The sequence below is a fragment of the Manis pentadactyla genome, chromosome 16, assembly GCF_030020395.1.
Source record: "Manis pentadactyla isolate mManPen7 chromosome 16, mManPen7.hap1, whole genome shotgun sequence".
Lineage (NCBI taxonomy): Eukaryota > Metazoa > Chordata > Mammalia > Pholidota > Manidae > Manis > Manis pentadactyla.
The window spans coordinates 29,524,723-29,543,425 of NC_080034.1; positions in this window are offsets into that span (position 1 = coordinate 29,524,723).

The window sequence follows — 18,703 nt, forward strand, 5'->3', positions numbered from 1 at the left end:
TTTTAAAACCACATGCATTTGTACTCAGGAAAACTAAAACAATGAACTCCTGCTGCCCTCTTATTTCTCCCCCGCACCCCCAACTATTCTTGTCCCCTTATCTGGGCTAGTTCTTTCATGTCCGATTGTTAGGTTATATATCCAGCCCAGTGTTGCCTGGTGTGTAGTGAGTAGGCAACAGTGGTTTGGTTTTGGCATCTTCCTATTTTGAAGCTTTTATATTCCCTATGTTGGATCTCCCTGTGTTCATCTGGGAACTGAGCTCTGCCAAGGACACTCCTAGTATTTTTGTTGGGGGCACTCTTAGGGATCAAGGATCGAGGTCTTCAGATTTCCTAATTTCTGTCTCAGTTTCCTCTTGACATCCCTGTTGTCAGCAGTTTAAAACCTGGCTCAGCAGAGGCTTCAGAGTCTTGTTCTACCCACCCTTCAAAAACAATGCACATTTGCTGATCTTTTTTTCCTAATTCTTGTTTCCCTGTGTCTTTGCATGCAGAGCTGTAGAATCCCTATTTGAGTTTGGGGAAGCTGCTTACTTTATTGAGAGCTTTGACTGATGTCTAGAAGTCCTGGCCTCCTCTTCATGTTGTGGAAGGGGCACAGATTTGGGAGAGTTAGGTCTTTGAATATTCCTCAGCCGTTTGCCTTGCTGTGATTTTGGACAAGTTACTTCACCTCTTAGTGCCAACAGGGATATTTTTCTTCCTTAAGGTGATCATTATCTCCATCTCAGCACCAAATGTGTACAGGGTCAGGCCATCCTGATTAGTCTTCCTAGGCCTGCTTTTTTGTCTGAAACCTAAGTTTAAGGCACTTTTCTGGCCTGGAAACCATAGACTGACTCAGAAAGTGCCCTTTAGAAGAACTTAAACCCAGGTGAGCTTCAGAGATACTTGTTTACTCCACGTTCTAGGAGTTTATAGGAATTCAGAGAACTTAAGATTTAAAAATGTAAGTTGTTACTGATTTTCAGAGCTGTTAACTTGGTAAATTCCACCTCCATGTGGGGAGAAGGGTGGATTTAGGAAAGGAGTGGGGAGGGGTTAATCCTATCCGTATCCCACTCCTAATCTCACTCCATCTCAGAGGGAGTCACAGTCTTACTATGTTAGTAGGGGCCACTTGAGAAGAGTAGGGAAGGGAAGAAAGTCAAATTTAGGAAGGGCAGAACTAAAGTAATTGGGGCTGGAGTATGTTGAGCAACTACTCTTGTGCTCTTTTGATAACTTAAGGCTTTTTACTAGACATTTACCAATCTCAGGCTTTTTCTAGAGTAATGCCACTTCCAAGAGTTGAAGCAGCAACATTCTTCATACCTTCCTTGAACCAGCGGAGGGAGAGCTTTAGGATTCTGTAGTCTGAGCAGGAAGTATTGCTACCTTTTTCTCTGATCAGTGGGATCTAGCTTTGGAGCCCATCCAGAGAAGCCATGCGAAAGGGAGGACAGAACTAACCCAGTTGCCAGTGCCTAAAGGTAGGGCTATATTTTCAGCACTGTCTTAGTACTGAACAAACTTTCACCTTAGGAGACAAAGGGATATACAAGGAGTGGACCCTAAACTTTACATGCAGCTTACAGTGTCATAATTATGTTTTAAATTTCTGCAAACATCAGGAAGTTTTTATTGGACTCACTCAACTATGGGAACAGATGATCAGCAGTCAGGTTTAGATTCATGCAAACACCAAATTTTACCTAAATTGTATAAGTAACTCCCTAAAAATTCCCCTTGGCATTGTGAATAGAGGCCTGCTTGATAACCGTCTTTTTCCTACTCACAGCTAGCTTCAGGGCACATAATACTCTAAATAAGCGTTCTGCTAAATATTCTCACTTTATCCCATGCCATCCCTTCTCTATAAAAAAAACCAAAAAAGTTAGCTAATGTTTGGTAACCAAACATGCCAGAGCATAAACCCACTCAGACTGTCAGGTTCAGGGACTGAGGAGGAATGGGGAGCGGGAGTGAGGGTGGGAGAATTGGACATAAAAGATCCAATTGTTGACGTTGATTGTATTTAAAAGAAGATGAAGATGGGTTCAGTGAGAATACAGCCTGTAAAGGAAGTGAGGTGGGGTTTTTTAAAAATACATATTCTTAAACCTTGGTTCTCATCTTAACAGAGCTTACCTACTAAGCCCAGGAATAGAACCTAAGTAAGCTCTTCATTTATTAACAATTTTGTGAGAGCATGGACAAATGAAAATAGTTTGGGATTATGAGCACATTTCTTTAGGGTTTAATTTTATGATTTTGTAATTTTTAATAAAAAATTGTATCTACCCTGCCAGTATTCATTGATAAGCCAAGCAGGTGAACTTAAAATGAAAATCTTACACCTTTAAAAAAATCACCACCATCCTGGTGGTGATTATTATGCTTTCAAAAGAACAAGTACATTGTTGTAGCACTTAAATGTGGTTGTAATTATACATTCATGTGTTTCCTTGATTAATATTTGCCTCCTTCCCCCACAACTTGATTATAAACTCTCCAAGAAGTATGTCTTTGCTTACTATTTTTTCATTATTGTATTTACAGTGCCCATTTGCCTGGCACAGAAAGAGTACTCAATAAAAATTCATTTAAAGAATCGATGTGGTAATAGAGCAATTTTTTATTAACTTGATTGCAAATAACAATTTATAAGTGGATAAAAGCTATAAATTGCCGATTGTGTTGTCTGGGTGCTTAGCACTCCAGAAGTCAACTGTCCTCTGACTTTTGCCCTGGATTTTTGTATACAAAGCACTGTCTATAGCGAAGAGTGCATATCAAGCAAGGCTGCCCATGGCCCCTTCCTTTCAACAGCATTCTGGAATAGTGCTAGTCCAGGAGGGGTACACACTGCCCTTGAACTCCTAAAGGAAAACTGAAGATGGGAAGAGAGGTAAACTGACTGTAAGAGTTAGCAATAAAAGGCCACTGCGGACTGATTTTCAGATGCCTCCCTTTCTCCTTCCAGCCAGATTCCATAGGCATGTTGAAGCCAGCCAGTCAAAGCCCAGATTCCTCTGATCGGGCTGAAGGAGTAATTCCAACACTTTATGGCCCAAGATCCTCTTGTCACCTCATCAAGACGAAATCAAGCTATCGATTTTGTTTCTGAAAGGAAACAAAGCTAACCAAAAAAGGTTGTCTTTGTAAGAGAGAAGTCATGCTTTCACTTTTTATTTTGTATCCTTTTTTGTTTCAACATTCTGACCATGAAAATTTATTTTATTATATACTTTTATATATATATATTATAGTATATGAAATATACATACACACATAAAATATATAATTTTTATGTCTGTAAGGGTTATCTGGTACTGTGGAATTATAGACCAGGTTTTTTCTGTATACTTGTATGCATTAAAAGATAGTATTTTGTTTAAGTTGTATCTTTTCCACTCAGTACATCCTGTCTTCACTTCTGTCATCAGTTTTCCCTCACTGCAGACAGAGCCTGTTGCTTTTCCCTCAAGACTTCCTAAATTCCTCTAACTCCAAGGCTGAGCAATATACATTCTCCAAGAAACTCCATTCTTGAAGAATACCATTCTTTTGTTCCTTCTTCCTCTTCCCTTTCTCTTCCCCCTGCCTCTGTTGAACTGGTTATGCATTTCCATTCATGCTGTACAAACACCTGGACATTAAACAATATAAATCAAGATAACCTTTTTTCACAAACTTACTTTAATGCAGGCAGGTAAATGGTATCACAAAGGACAGAAAAAAATGCAAATCTAGTTGTACTGACTGAAAGCTTTATAGGCATTTTTTCCTTCCATGTGTAAAGGATCAAGCAACAAAGCAGTTTTGTAGAAAATAAGGGAAATGAGCGTAAAAACTGTTTAAGTGAAGTGAAAATGTACTGAGTAAAAATGGAGGCAGAGTTACATAATGATAGAGGATGTAGAGAGAACAAAGATAAAGACCATATTGAGATATTTCTTTCATCTTTTTTTATATTAAAAATTTTTTTTATTTTGATATCATTAATGTACATCTTTCATCTTTCTGATACCCTGCCCCTGCTAAAGTTCTATTCAGCCCTCCTATAGCTTATCCACATAAGGATGATTATGATGATGTTTACTGACTCTCACCCACCTATCTTCCTTTCTTTTCAGAAACAATTGCAGAAATCTTCAGATATCCAGAAGGAAGGACTGCAGAAGAACTCCGCTCCAGGGAGGTGGGTATAGAAGCCATGAGAGACGACAGAAATGATGAGCATCCTTGGGGCCAGTAGGCAGTTATCTCCAAGGTGTGACTTCCAGGAGGTGGGTATGGCTGCTGGGGCAGGAATGAGTTGTGGAAAAGGCCCTGTCATTTTAGCTGCCAGGAAATGTTGAGTTGAGTGAGCAAATATGTCATGTATGTTTGTATCTTTGTGCCAGTAGAGGAACAAGATGATAGGTGTAGAAGGTATATATGTTAAGCTGGTCATTCCTCGTGTCAAATTATCTCCTAACTTCCATCTCTCATTTTGTGCCATGATACTTATGTTAAAGCTGTGGAGTTCAGATCTTATCCCTCCTGGGCCCTGATCTAGATGTTCCCAGCAAGTAGAATATATCCTATCTCAGCTTCATTCTTCCTTACTGGTTCACACAAGAATCCAGGTAAAAAATGGGCATGTCAGAGGAGTGGAGTATGCGTAGACAAAAGAGGCTCAAGGAAGGAGGGTGGAGAAAATCACAAAGGGAGTATTTAAAAAATTCTGGGACTTAAGACTTCAGGACAACTGTCTACCAGTTTCCATTCAGTCTTAGACCTCTCCTACACACGTTGAAATGTGTGGCATACAGAAGCAGGAACGCATCATTTCAAAATACCAAGGAAAACCTTACACTCTGACCATCTAAAATGCCAATAGCAGATGCTTTTATGGTAACTTGGGACTGTGGGTTGTCCCAGTAATAAAATTTAGCTCTCTTGAAAGTCCTTTAAACTCTGAGATTCATTTAAATCCGCACTGTCCTAGCTCTTGACTTATCCTTAAAACTAAGTCTAGTTTTGTTCCTGATTTTTAAATCCGTGTACAATAGAAGATGTGCCCTGGATGTGTAGTTTACTGCCCAAATTAATTACAGCTTTGGGGAACTTTGGGGAATACTTATAACACTGCAAATATAAAGAACTGCATAATGTACATCTCAAAGCTACCAATAGAATAAGAAGTAAGGGGTAAGAGGTATCTCAGGGCCTCTTGCTGCTGAGTTTCTATCAGTTAAGGACTACTCATTCCTGGGTGTGACCCTGTGGATGAAGCAATAGAAAGCAGCCTGGTGCCAGGACTGCCAACACTTTGTCACCACCACTTTCTACTTTCTCTCCCTTGCTCCAGCCCAAGATCTGTTTCTCATCAGTTACCACATTCCTGTGCTTGGGGACAATCAAGGATGTTGGTCACAACTTTCATTCCTAACTGTGACTGTGACTTACCTACCTATCAGCCCCTGGTATGCTGCTGAGACCTCCATTCTCCTCTGGTATCTGAAGTCCATCTCCAAGATGTGCTGATCTGTGGGATGGGGAGAGGAAAGGGAACATTTTTTGGAATAATATTTTTTCCTTTGGGCTTCTTTTACTTAATATGGTAGATTCACATATATTGTGATTCTTAGTCACTAAAATGTAATTCATATAACATTCAATTTTAAATAGCATGAGATTCACTATTTTGAAGTGTATAATCTGTGGTTTTAATTATCTTCAGGGTTGTGCAATCACCATTTTCTAATTTCTGAGTATTTCCATCACACCCCTATAAAAAACACATACACATTAGCAGGCATTCCCAATTATCCCCTGCCCCAAAGCTGCTGGCAGTCACCAGTCTGTTCTAGAGACCAAAATGTCTCTATGGACTTTCTATTCTGGATAATTCGTATAGAGGGAGTCATACAGTATGTTGTCTTTTTTTTTTTTTACCATTTTAATCATTTTTAAGTATACAATTCTGGCATTAAGTACATTCATATTGTTGTACAACCATCACCAACATCCCATCTCCAGAACTTCTTCCCCAACTGAAATTCTGTACCCATTAAATACCAACTCCCCACACCTTCTCCCAACCCCTGTAACCACCATTCTACTTTCTGTCTCTATGAATGTAACCTTTGGAACCTTATATAAAAGGAACCAAACCATAGTTGTCCTTTTGTGATTGTATGACATGTTGAATTTTGAAATAGAATTAATGATGATAATAGTAATGATAATTATAATGGTTACCATTTATTTAGTACTTTGGGGGGGCAGGCACATTGTTTATTTAACATTTCCAATATAGACCAATAAATGACCTTATCCATCATCATTTGACTAATATGTTGTCTTTTGTATCTAACTTCCTTCACTTAACATAATGTTCTTCTTTCACTTATTCCATTTTTTACCACATATCAGAACTTCATTTTATTTTATAGTTAGATAATAGTTCACTGTATGGATATGTCACATTTTGTTTATCCATTTACTGATTGATATTTGGGTAATTTCCACTTTTTGGCAATTATAAATAATGGTGCTATGAACATTTGTGCAGACATAAGTTTTTCAATTCTCTTGGGTATATACTAGGTCATATGACAACTCTTAATTTCCTTAAAATAAATTTTGTATTAAAGTATAAGGTATACATAAGCAAAAGCATACACACAAGTATTAAGCTCAACAATTTTAATAAAGTGAACAAGCCAATACCCAAATCAAAAATAAGAATGTGACTGATACCTCTGAACCTCCCTCATGTCCTCTTCCAGTCACTACTTTCCCAAAATATAACCACTGTTCTGTTATCTTAGGTGTTTTCTTGGTTGTTGAATTTTTTAATAGAGGTAGAAATCACCTTTTCTTTTTTTTTTCTGGTCTTATTTTTTTTTCACATCATGTGATCTCTATTAAAACATTAAAACACCAGAAAACTTTTAACAAAACATTTCTGGTCCAGGGACTTGCCCAAGCTTTTTTTTTTTTTTTAATTTCTAGTTCCTTTGATTTTTTCTTTTTGGTATCATTAATATACAATTACATGAGCCACATTGTGGTGACTAGATTCCCCCCATTATCAAGTCCCCACCACATATCCCATTACAGTCACTGTCCATCAGTGTAGTAAGATGCTATAAAATCACTACTTCTCTGTGCTATACTGCCTTCCCCATGTCCCCCACTACATTATGTGTGCTAATCATAATGCCCCTTATTCCCCTTCTCCCTCCCTTCCCATCCATCCTCCCCAGTCCCTTTCACTTTGGTAACTGTTTGTCCATTCTTGGGTTCTGTGAGTCTGCTGTTGTTTTGTTCCTTCAGTTTTTGCTTTGTTCTTATGCTCCACAGATGAGTGAAATCATTTGGTACTTCTCTTTCTCCACCTGCCTAATTTCACTGAGCATAATACCCTGTAGCTCCATCCATGTTGTTGCAAATGGTAGGATTTGTTTTCTTCTTATAGCTGAATAATATTCCATTGTGTATATGTATGACATCTTCTTTATCCATTCATCTACTGATGGACACTTAGGTTGCTTCCATTTCTTGGCTATTGTAAATAGTGCTGTGATAAACATAGGGGTGCATATGTCTGTTTGAAACTGGGATCCTACGTTCTTAGAGTAAATTCCTAGGAGTGGAATTCCTGGGTCAAATGGTATTCCTATTTTTAGTTTTTTGAGGAACCTCCATACGGCTTTCCACAATGGTTGAACTAGTTTACATTCCCACCAGCAGTGTAGGAGGGTTCCCCTTTCTCCACATCCTTGCCAGCATTTGTTGTTCCTAGTCTTTTCTATGTTGGCCATCCTAACTGGTGTGAGGTGATATCTCATTGTGGTTTTAATTTGGATTTCCCTGATAACTAGTGATGTGGAGCATCTTTTCATGTGCCTGTTGGCCATCTGAATTTTTCTTTGGAGAATTGTCTGTTCATATCCTCCACCCATTTTTTAATCAGGTTATTTGCTTTTTGGGTGTTGAGGCTTGTGAGTTCTTTATATATATTTTGGATGTTAAACCCTTGTCGGATGTGTCATTTACAAATATATTCTCCCATACTGTAGGATGCCTTTTTGTTCTGTTGATGGTGTCCTTTGCTGTAGAGAAACTTTTTAGCTTGATGTAGTACCATTTGCTCATTTTTGCTTTTGTTTCCCTTGTCCGAAAAGATGTGTTCAGGAAAAAGTTGCTCATGTTTATAGTTCGGAGATTTTTCCTATGTTGTCTTCAAAGAGTTTTATGGTTCCATGACCTACATTCAGGTCTTTGATCCATTTCGAGTTTACTTTTGTGTATGTGGTTAAACAATAATCCAGTTTCATTCTCTTGCATGTAGCTGTCCAGTTTTGCCAACACCAGTTGTTGAAGAGGCTGTCATTTCGCCATTGTATGTCCATGGCTCCTTTATCATATATTAATTGACCATATATGCTTGGGTTTATATCTGCCTCTCTATTCTGTTCCATTGGTCTATTGTTCTGTTCTTGTGCCAGTACCAAAGTATCTTGATTACTGTGGCTTTGTAGTAGAGCTTGAAGTTGGGGAGCATAATCCCCCCCACTTCATTCTTCCTTCTCAGGATTGCTTTGGCTGTTTGGGGTCTCTTGTGGTTCAGTATGAATTTTAGAACTATTTGTTCTAGTTCATTGAAGAATGCCGTTGGTATTTTGGTAGGGATTGCATTGAATCTGTAGATTGCTTTAGGCAGGATGGCTATTTTGACAATATTAATTCTTCCTATCCATGAGCATGGGATGTATTTCCATTCATTGGTATATTCTTTAATTTCTCACATGAGTGTCTTGTAGTTCTCAGGGTATAGGTCTTTCACTTCCTTGGTTAGGTTTATTCCTAGGTATTTTATTCTTTTTGATGCAACTGTGAATGGAATTGATTTCCTGATTTCTCTTTCTGCTAGTTCACCATTAGTGTATAGGAAAGCAACAGATTTCTGTGTATTAATATTGTATCCTGCAACTTTGCTGAATTCAGACATTAGTTCTAGTAGTTTTGGAGTGGATTCTTCAGCGTTTTTTATGTAAAACATCATGTCATCTGCAAACAGTGACAGTTTAACTTCTTCCTTACCAATCTAGATGCCTTTTATTTCTTTGTGTTGTTTGATTGCCATGGCTAGGACCTCCAGAACTATGTTGAATAAAAGTGGAGAGAGTGGGCATCCTTGTCTTGTTCCTAATCTTAGAGGAAAAGTTTTCATTTTTTTAAATTTGTTCATTTTGGTATCATTAATCTACAATTACATGAGCAACATTATGGTTACTAGACTCCCCCCATCATCAAGACACCACCACATACCCCATTACAGTCACTGTCCATCAGCAAAATAAGATGCTATAGAATCACTACTTGTCTTCTCTGTGTTGTAAAGCCCTCCCCGTGCCCCCACACACATTATGTCTACTAATCGCAATGCCCCATATCCGCCTTGTCCCTCCTTTCCCACCCATCCTCCCCAGTCCATTTCCCTTTGGTAACTGTTAGTCCATTCTTGGTTCTGTGAGTCTGCTGCTGTTTTGTTCCTTCAGTTTCTTTCTTGATTCTTATACTCCACATATGAGTGAAATAATTTGATACTTGTCTTTTTCTGCCTGGCTTATTTCACTCAGCATAACACCCTCTAGCTCCATCCATGTTGTTGCAAATGGTAGGATATGTTTTCTTCTTACAGTTGAATAATATTCCATTGTGTATATGTACGACATCTTCTTTATCCATTCCTCTCCTGATGGACACTTAGGTTGCTTCCATTTCTTGGCTATTGTAAATAGTGCTGCAATAAACATAGGGGTGCATATGTATTTTTCAAACTGGGCTGCTGGCATTCTTAGGGTAAATTTCTAGGAGTGGAATTCCTGGTTTAAATGGTATTTCTATTTTTAGTTTTTTGAGGAACCTCCATACGGCTTTCCACAATGGTTGAACTAGTTTACATTCTCACCAGCAGAGTAGGAGGGTTCCCCTTTCTCCGCATCCTTGCCAACATTTGTTGTTGTTTGTCTTTTGAATGGTGGCCATCCTTACTGGTGTGAAGTGATATCTCATTGTGGTTTTAATTTGTTTTTCTCTCATGATTAGCGATGTGGAGCATCTTTTCATGTGCCTGTTGGCCATCTCAATTTCTTCTTTGGAGAAGTGTCTGTTCAGATCCTCTGCCCACTTTTGGGGGGGGGATTTTAAAAAGCCATATTATTATTATTTTTGTGTGTGTGTGAGGGCATCTCTTATATTTATTTATTTATTTTTTTGTAGATAATTATTTTTTATTGAAGGGTAGTTGACATACAGTATTACATTACATTAGTTTCAGGTGTACAACACAGTGATTCAACATTTATATACATGATAATTCTAGGTACCAGCTATCACCATACCAAGTTGTTACAATATTTTGACTATATTCCTTATGCTATACATTACATCCCGGTTACTTATTTATTTTACCATTGGAAGTGTGTACTTTTTGTTGTTGTTGTTGTTGTTGTGAGGGCATCTCTCATATTTATTGATCAAATGGTTGTTAACAACAATAAAATTCTGTATAGGGGAGTCAGTGCTCAATGCACAATCATTAATCCACCCCAAGCCTAATTTTCGTCAGTCTCCAATCTTCTGAAGCATAACGAACAAGTTCCTACATGGAGAACAAATTCTTACATAGTGAATAAGTTACATGGTGAACAGTACAAGGGCAGTCATCACAGAAACTTTTGGTTTTGCTCATGCATTATGAACTATAAACAGTTCAAATATGAATACTCATTTGATTTTTATACTTGATTTATATGTGGATACCACATTTCTCTCTTTATTATTATTATTTTTAATAAAATGCTGAAGTGGTAGGTAGATACAAGATAAAGGTAGAAAACATAGTTTAGTGTTGTAAGAGAGCAAATGTAGATGATCAGGTGTGTGCCTGTAGACCAGGTGTTAATCCAAGCTAGACAAGGGCAATAAAACATCCACGTATGCAGAAGATTTCTCTCAGAACAGGGGGATGAGGTTCTAAGCCTCACCTCTGTTGATCCCCAATTTCTCACCTGATGACACCCCTGCGACTGTGCCTGTCTTAGGTTGTTCCTCCCTTGAGGAATCTTACCCGTCTCTGGCTAACCAGTCATCTTCCGGGGCCATACAGGGAAATGTAAAGTTGGTAAGTGAGAGAGAAGCCTTATTGTTTGAAATGGTTAGCTTTTTACTTCTTTGCATATTTATGCCCTGTGGCTTCTATGCCCAGCATTTGTCTTGAGGTATCTTTACCACTTGGAAGAATTATGATACTCGGTAAATTTGATATGACGCACAAATTCTATTTAAGGGTTGTAATTAGGAAGGAAGAAGAAAAACTATAGAAGTAGCAGGCGGCAGAAAACATGGGAAGATTGATTATTTCTTTGACATATCTTCTTGTAGAGTAACTTCAGCATGTATAGGTTTTAAGCTACTACTTAAATTGCACACACACATTAACATAATAGGAGTATAGTTACATAACCAAAGCATACCTGTAATTACCAGCCATCTCCAGTGAAACCAAGGAAACCAGTTAGGCACCTTAGGCATTTGTGAAAACTTATCTATGATATGGTGGATATTGTCCAACTGAGCTTGAACAGTCTGAGAGAAATCAGACAAATTAAAACAACCCATTCCTGGGGACTGTTCACATCCCATATGTTCTTTTAACAGTAAGTAGTCTGTAGTTGTAAGATTTTGGAGCACTACAATTTGCACTTCTCCTAATTCTTGGTTGAGTTCCAACAGTATAGATCCAGTCAAATTTGTTGTTTTACTGTATGCACAGGCCAGCTTAGATATCTCCTTCTTCATTCCCATGGCAAGTCCAGGAACTTGTGGGATGAGTGCATCTACAGCTGTAGCAGTGCGTGGATCTTTGTTGGAGTATTTTGATGATCATCTTCTGGCATGAGTCTTCCCGAGAGAGGTGATGTTGGAAGTTCTTTTTCATATCGTATCTTAGTTCATTTTCAGGGTAGCCAAATTAGGCTTTGATCCTCTGTATAAACACAAACAGACCCTTTGCCTACACTTTTATATGTCCTTTATACCCTTGTGTAGAACTCACTGGAGGTCACCACACAGGAACTACCTTTTTTTTTTGTTATCATTAATCTACACTTACATGACGAATATTATGTTTACTAGGCTCTCCCCTATACCAGGTCTCCCCTATAAACCCCTTTACAGTCACTGTCCATCAGCATAGCAAAATGTTGTAGAATCACTACTTGCCTTTTATGTGTTGTACAGCCCTCCCCTTTCTCCCACCCCCCCATGCATGCCAATCTTACTATCCCCCTTTCTCTCCCCCCCCCTTATCCCTCCCTACCCACCCATCCTCCCCAGTCCCTTTCCCTTTGGTACCTGTTAGTCCATTCTTGAGTTCTGTGATTCTGCTGCTGTTTTGTTCCTTCAGTTTTTCCTTTGTTCTTATACTCCACAGATGAGTGAAATCATTTGGTATTTCTCTTTCTCTGCTTGGCTTGTTTCACTGAGCATAATACCTTCCAGCTCCGTCCATGTTGCTGCAAATGGTAGGATTTGCCCTTTTCTTATGGCTGAGTAGTATTCCATTGTGTATATGTACCACATCTTCTTTATCCATTCATCTATCGATGGACATTTAGGTTGCTTCCAATTCTTGGCTATTGTAAATAGTGCTGCGATAAACATAGGGGTGCATTGGTCTTTCTCAAACTTGATTGCTGCATTCTTAGGGTAAATTCCTAGGAGTGCAATTCCTGGGTCAAATGGTAAGTCTGTTTTGAGCATTTTGATGTACCTCCATACTGCTTTCCACAATGGTTGAACTAACTTACATTCCCACCAGCAGTGTAGGAGGGTTCCCCTTTCTCCACAGCCTCGCCAACATTTGTTGTTGTTTGTCTTTTGGATGGCAGCCATCCTTACTGGTGTGAGGTGATACCTCATTGTAGTTTTAATTTGCATTTCTCTGATAATTAGCGATGTGGAGCATCTTTTCATGTGTCTGTTGGCCATCTGTATTTCTTTTTTGGAGAACTCTCTGTTCAGTTCCTCTGCCCATTTTTTAATTGGGTTATTTGTTTTTTGTTTGTTGAGGCGTGTGAGCTCTTTATATATTCTGGACATCAAGCCTTTATCGGATGTGTCATTTTTTTTTTTTAGATAATTATTTTTTATTGAAGGGTAGTCGACGCACAGTATTACATTACATTAGTTTCAAGTGTACAACACAGTGATAAAACATTTATATACATAATTCTAGGTTCCAGCTATCACCCTACCAAGCTGTTACAATATCTTGACTATATTCCTTATGCTATACATTACATCCCGGTTACTTATTTATTTTACCATTGGAAGTCTCCATTTTTTTTTTTTTTTTGTGAGGGCATCTCTCATATTTATTGATCAAATGGTTGTTAACGACAATAAAATTCTGTATAGGGGAGTCAATGCTCAATGCACAATCATTAATCCACCCCAAGCCTAATTTTCGTCAGTCTCCAATCTTCTGAGGCATAACAAACAAGTTCTTACATGGAGAACAAATTCTTACATAATGAATAAGTTACATGGTGAACAGTACAAGGGCAGTCATCACAGAAACTTTCGGTTTTGCTCATGCATTATGAACTATAAACAGTCAGTTCAAATATGAATACTCATTTGGTTTTTATACTTGACTTATATGTGGATACCACATTTCTCCCTTTATTATTATTATTTTTAATAAAATGCTGAAGCGGTAGGTAGATACAAGATAAAGGTAGAAAACATAGTTTAGTGTTGTAAGAGAGCAAATGTAGATGATCAGGTGTGTGCCTGTAGACCAGGTGTTAATCCAAGCTAGACAAGGGCAATAAAACATCCACGTATGCAGAAGATTTCTCTCAGAACAGGGGGATGAGGTTCTAAGCCTCACCTCTGTTGATCCCCAATTTCTCACCTGATGACACCCCTGCGACTGTGCCTGTCTTAGGTTGTTCCTCCCTTGAGGAATCTTACCCGTCTCTGGCTAACCAGTCATCTTCCGGGGCCATACAGGGAAATGTAAAGTTGGTAAGTGAGAGAGAAGCCTTATTGTTTGAAATGGTTAGCTTTTTACTTCTTTGCATATTTATGCCCTGTGGCTTCTATGCCCAGCATTTGTCTTGAGGTATCTTTACCACTTGGAAGAATTATGATACTCGGTAAATTTGATATGACGCACAAATTCTATTTAAGGGTTGTAATTAGGAAGGAAGAAGAAAAACTATAGAAGTAGCAGGCGGCAGAAAACATGGGAAGATTGATTATTTCTTTGACATATCTTCTTGTAGAGTAACTTCAGCATGTATAGGTTTTAAGCTACTACTTAAATTGCACACACACATTAACATAATAGGAGTATAGTTACATAACCAAAGCATACCTGTAATTACCAGCCATCTCCAGTGAAACCAAGGAAACCAGTTAGGCACCTTAGGCATTTGTGAAAACTTATCTATGATATGGTGGATATTGTCCAACTGAACTTGAACAGTCTGAGAGAAATCAGACAAATTAAAACAACCCATTCCTGGGGACTGTTCACATCCCATATGTTCTTTTAACAGTAAGTAGTCTGTAGTTGTAAGATTTTGGAGCGCTACAATTTGCACTTCTCCTAATTCTTGGTTGAGTTCCAACAGTATAGATCCAGTCAAATTTGTTGTTTTACTGTATGCACAGGCCAGCTTAGATATCTCCTTCCTCATTCCCATGGCAAGTGCAGGAACCGGTGGGATGAGTGCATCTACAGCTGTAGCAGTGCGTGGATCTTTGTTGGGGTTTTTTGATGATCATCTTCTGGCATGAGTCTTCCAGAGAGTGCTGATGTTGGAAGTTCTCTTTCATATCGTATCTTAGTTCATTTTCGGGGTAGCCCAATTAGGCTTTGATCTTCTGTATAAACGCAAACAGACCCTTTGCCTACACTTTTATATGTCCTTTATACCCTTGTGTAGAACTCATTGGAGGTTACCACACAGGAACTGCCCTTTTTGTTTTGTTTTGTTTTGTTTTGCTTTGTTTTTGGTATCACTAATCTACACTTACATGATGAATATTATGTTTACTAGGCTCTCCCCTAAAGCAGGTCTCCCCTATAAACCCCTTTACAGTCACTGTCCATCAGCATAGCAAAATGTTGTAGAATCACTACTTGTCTTCTCTGTGTTGTACAGCCCTCCCTTTTCTCCTACCCCCCCATGCATGTTAATCTTAATACCCCCCTACTTCTCCCCCCCTTATCCCTCCCTACCCACCCATCCTCCCCAGTCCCTTTCCCTTTGGTACCTGTTAGTCCATTCTTGAGTTCTGTGATTCTGCTGCTGTTTTGTTCCTTCAGTTTTTCCTTTGTTCTTATATTCCACAGATAAGTGAAATCATTTGGTATTTCTCTTTCTCCGCTTGGCTTGTTTCACTGAGCATAATACCCTCCAGCTCCATCCATGTTGCTGCAAATGATTGGATTTGCCCTTTTCTTATGGCTGAGTAGTATTCCATTGTGTATATGTACCACATCTTCTTTATCCATTCATCTATCGATGGACATTTAGGTTGCTTCCAATTCTTGGCTATTGTAAATAGTGCTGCAATAAACATAGGGGTGCATTGGTCTTTCTCAAACTTGATTGCTGCATTCTTAGGGTAAATTCCTAGGAGTGCAATTCCTGGGTCAAATGGTAAGTCTGTTTTGAGCATTTTGATGTACCTCCATACTGCTTTCCACAATGGTTGAACTAACTTACATTCCCACCAGCAGTGTAGGAGGGTTCCCCTTTCTCCACAGCCTCGCCAACATTTGTTGTTGTTTGTCTTTTGGATGGCAGCCATCCTTACTGGTGTGAGGTGATACCTCATTGTAGTTTTAATTTGCATTTCTCTGATAATTAGCGATGTGGAGCATCTTTTCATGTGTCTGTTGGCCATCTGTATTTCTTTTTTGGAGAACTGTCTGTTCAGTTCCTCTGCCCATTTTTTAATTGGGTTATTTGTTTTTTGTTTTTGTTGAGGCGTGTGAGCTCCTTATATATTCTGGACGTCAAGCCTTTATCGGATGTGTCATTTTCAAATATATTCTCCCATACTGTAGTGATCCTTTTTGTTCTATTGATGGTGTCTTTTGCTGTACAGAAGCTTTTCAGCTTAATATAGTCCCACTTACTCATTTTTGCTGTTGTTTTCCTTGCCCGGGGAGATATGTTCAAGAAGAGGTCACTCATGTTTATATCCAAGAGGTTTTTGCCTATGTTTTCTTCCAAGAGTTTAATGGTTTCATGACTTACATTCAGGTCTTTGATCCATTTTGAGTTTACTTTTGTATATGGGTTTAGACAATGGTCCGGTTTCATTCTCCTACATGTAGCTGTCCAGTTTTGCCAGCACCATCTGTTGAAGAGACTGTCATTTCACCATTGTATGTCCATGGCTCCTTTATCATGTATTAATTGACCATATATGTCTGGGTTAATGTCTGGATTCTCTAGTCTGTTCTATTGGTGTGGCTCTGTTCTTGTGCCAGTACCAAATTGTCTTGATTACTATGGCTTTATAGTAGAGCTTGAAGTTGGGGAGTGAGATCCCCCCTACTTTATTCTTTCTCAGGATTGCTTTGGCTATTCGGGGTCTTTTGTGTTTCCATATGAATTTTTGAATTATTTGTTCCAGTTCATTGAAGAATGTTGCTGGTAGTTTCATAGGGATTGCATCAAATCTGTATATTGCTTTGGGCAGTATGGCCATTTTGACGATATTAATTCTTCCTAGCCATGAGCATGGGATGAGTTTCCATCTGTTAGTGTCCCCTTTAATTTCTCTTAAGAGTGACTTGTAGTTTTCAGAGTATAAGTCTTTCACTTCTTTGGTTAGGTTTATTCCTAGGTATTTTTTTTTTGATGCAATTGTGAATGGAGTTGTTTTCCTGATTTCTCTTTCTGTTGGTTCATTGTTAGTGTATAGGAAAGCTACAGATTTCTGTGTGTTGATTTTGTATCCTGCAACTTTGCTGTATTCTGATATCAGTTCTAGTCGTTTTGGGGTGGAGTCTTTAGGGTTTTTTATGTACAGTATCATGTCATCTGCAAATAGTGACAGTTTAACTTCTTCTTTACCAATCTGGATTCGTTGTATTTTTTTGTTTTGTCTGATTGCCGTCGCTAGGACCTCCAGTACTATGTTAAATAATAGTGGGGAGAGTGGGCATCCCTGTCTAGTTCCCGATATCAGAGGAAATGCTTTCAGCTTCTCGCTGTTCAATATAATGTTGGCTGTGGGTTTATCATAGATGGCCTTTATTATGTTGAGGTACTTGCCCCCTATTCCCATTTTGCTGAGAGTTTTTATCATGAATGGATGTTGAACTTTGTCAAATGCTTTTTCAGCATCTATGGAGATGATCATGTGTTTTTTCTCTTTCTTTTTGTTGATGTGGTGGATGATGTTGATGGACTTTCGAATGTTGTACCATCCTTGCATCCCTGGGATGAATCCCACTTGGTCATGGTGTATGATCCTTTTGATGTATTTTTGAATTCGGTTTGCTAATATTTTGTTGAGTATTTTTGCATCTACGTTCATCAGGGATATTGGTCTGTAGTTTTCTTTTTTGGTGGGGTCTTTGCCTGGTTTTGGTATTAGGGTGATGTTAGCTTCATAGAATGAGTTTGGGAGTATCCCCTCCTCCTCTATTTTTTGGAAAACTTTAAGGAGAATGGGTATTATGTCTTCCCTGTGTGTCTGATAAAATTCCGAGGTAAATCCATCTGGCCCGGGGTTTTGTTCTTGGGTAGTTTTTTGATTACCGCTTCAATTTCGTTGCTGGTAATTGGTCTGTTTAGATTTTCTGTTTCTTTCTGGGTCAGTCTTGGAAGGTTGTATTTTTCTAGGAAGTTGTCCATTTCTCCTAGGTTTCCCAGCTTGTTAGAATATAAGTTTTCATAGTATTCTCTAATAATTCTTTGTATTTCTGTGGGGTCCGTCGTGATTTTTCCTTTCTCGTTTCTGATACTGTTGATTTGTGTTGACTCTCTTTTCCTCTTAATAAGTCTGGCTAGAGGCTTATCTATTTTTTTTATTTTCTGGAAGAACCAGCTCTTGGTTTCATTGATTTTTGCTATTTTTTTATTCTCAATTTTATTTATTTCTTCTCTGATCTTTATTATGTCCCTCCTTCTGCTGACCTTAGGCCTCATTTGTTCTTCTTTTTCCAATTTCGATAATTGTGACATTAGACCATTCATTTGGGATTGTTCTTCCTTTTTTAAATATGCTTGGATTGCTATATACTTTCCTCTTAAGACTGCTTTTGCTGTGTCCCACAGAAGTTGGGGCTTAGTGTTGTTGTTGTCATTTGTTTCCATATATTGCTGGATCTCCATTTTGATTTGGTCATTGATCCATTGATTATTAAGGAGCCTGTTGTTAAGCCTCCATGTGTTTTTGAGCCTTTTTGCTTTCTTTGTACAGTTTATTTCTAGTTTTATGCCTTTGTGGTCTGAAAAGTTGGTTGGTAGAATTTCAGTCTTTTGGAATTTACTGAGGCTCTTTTTGTGGCCTAGTATGTGGTCTATTCTGGAGAATGTTCCATGTGCACTTGAGAAGAATGTGTATCCTGTTGCTTTTGGATGTATAGTTCTGTAGATGTCTATTAGGTCCATCTG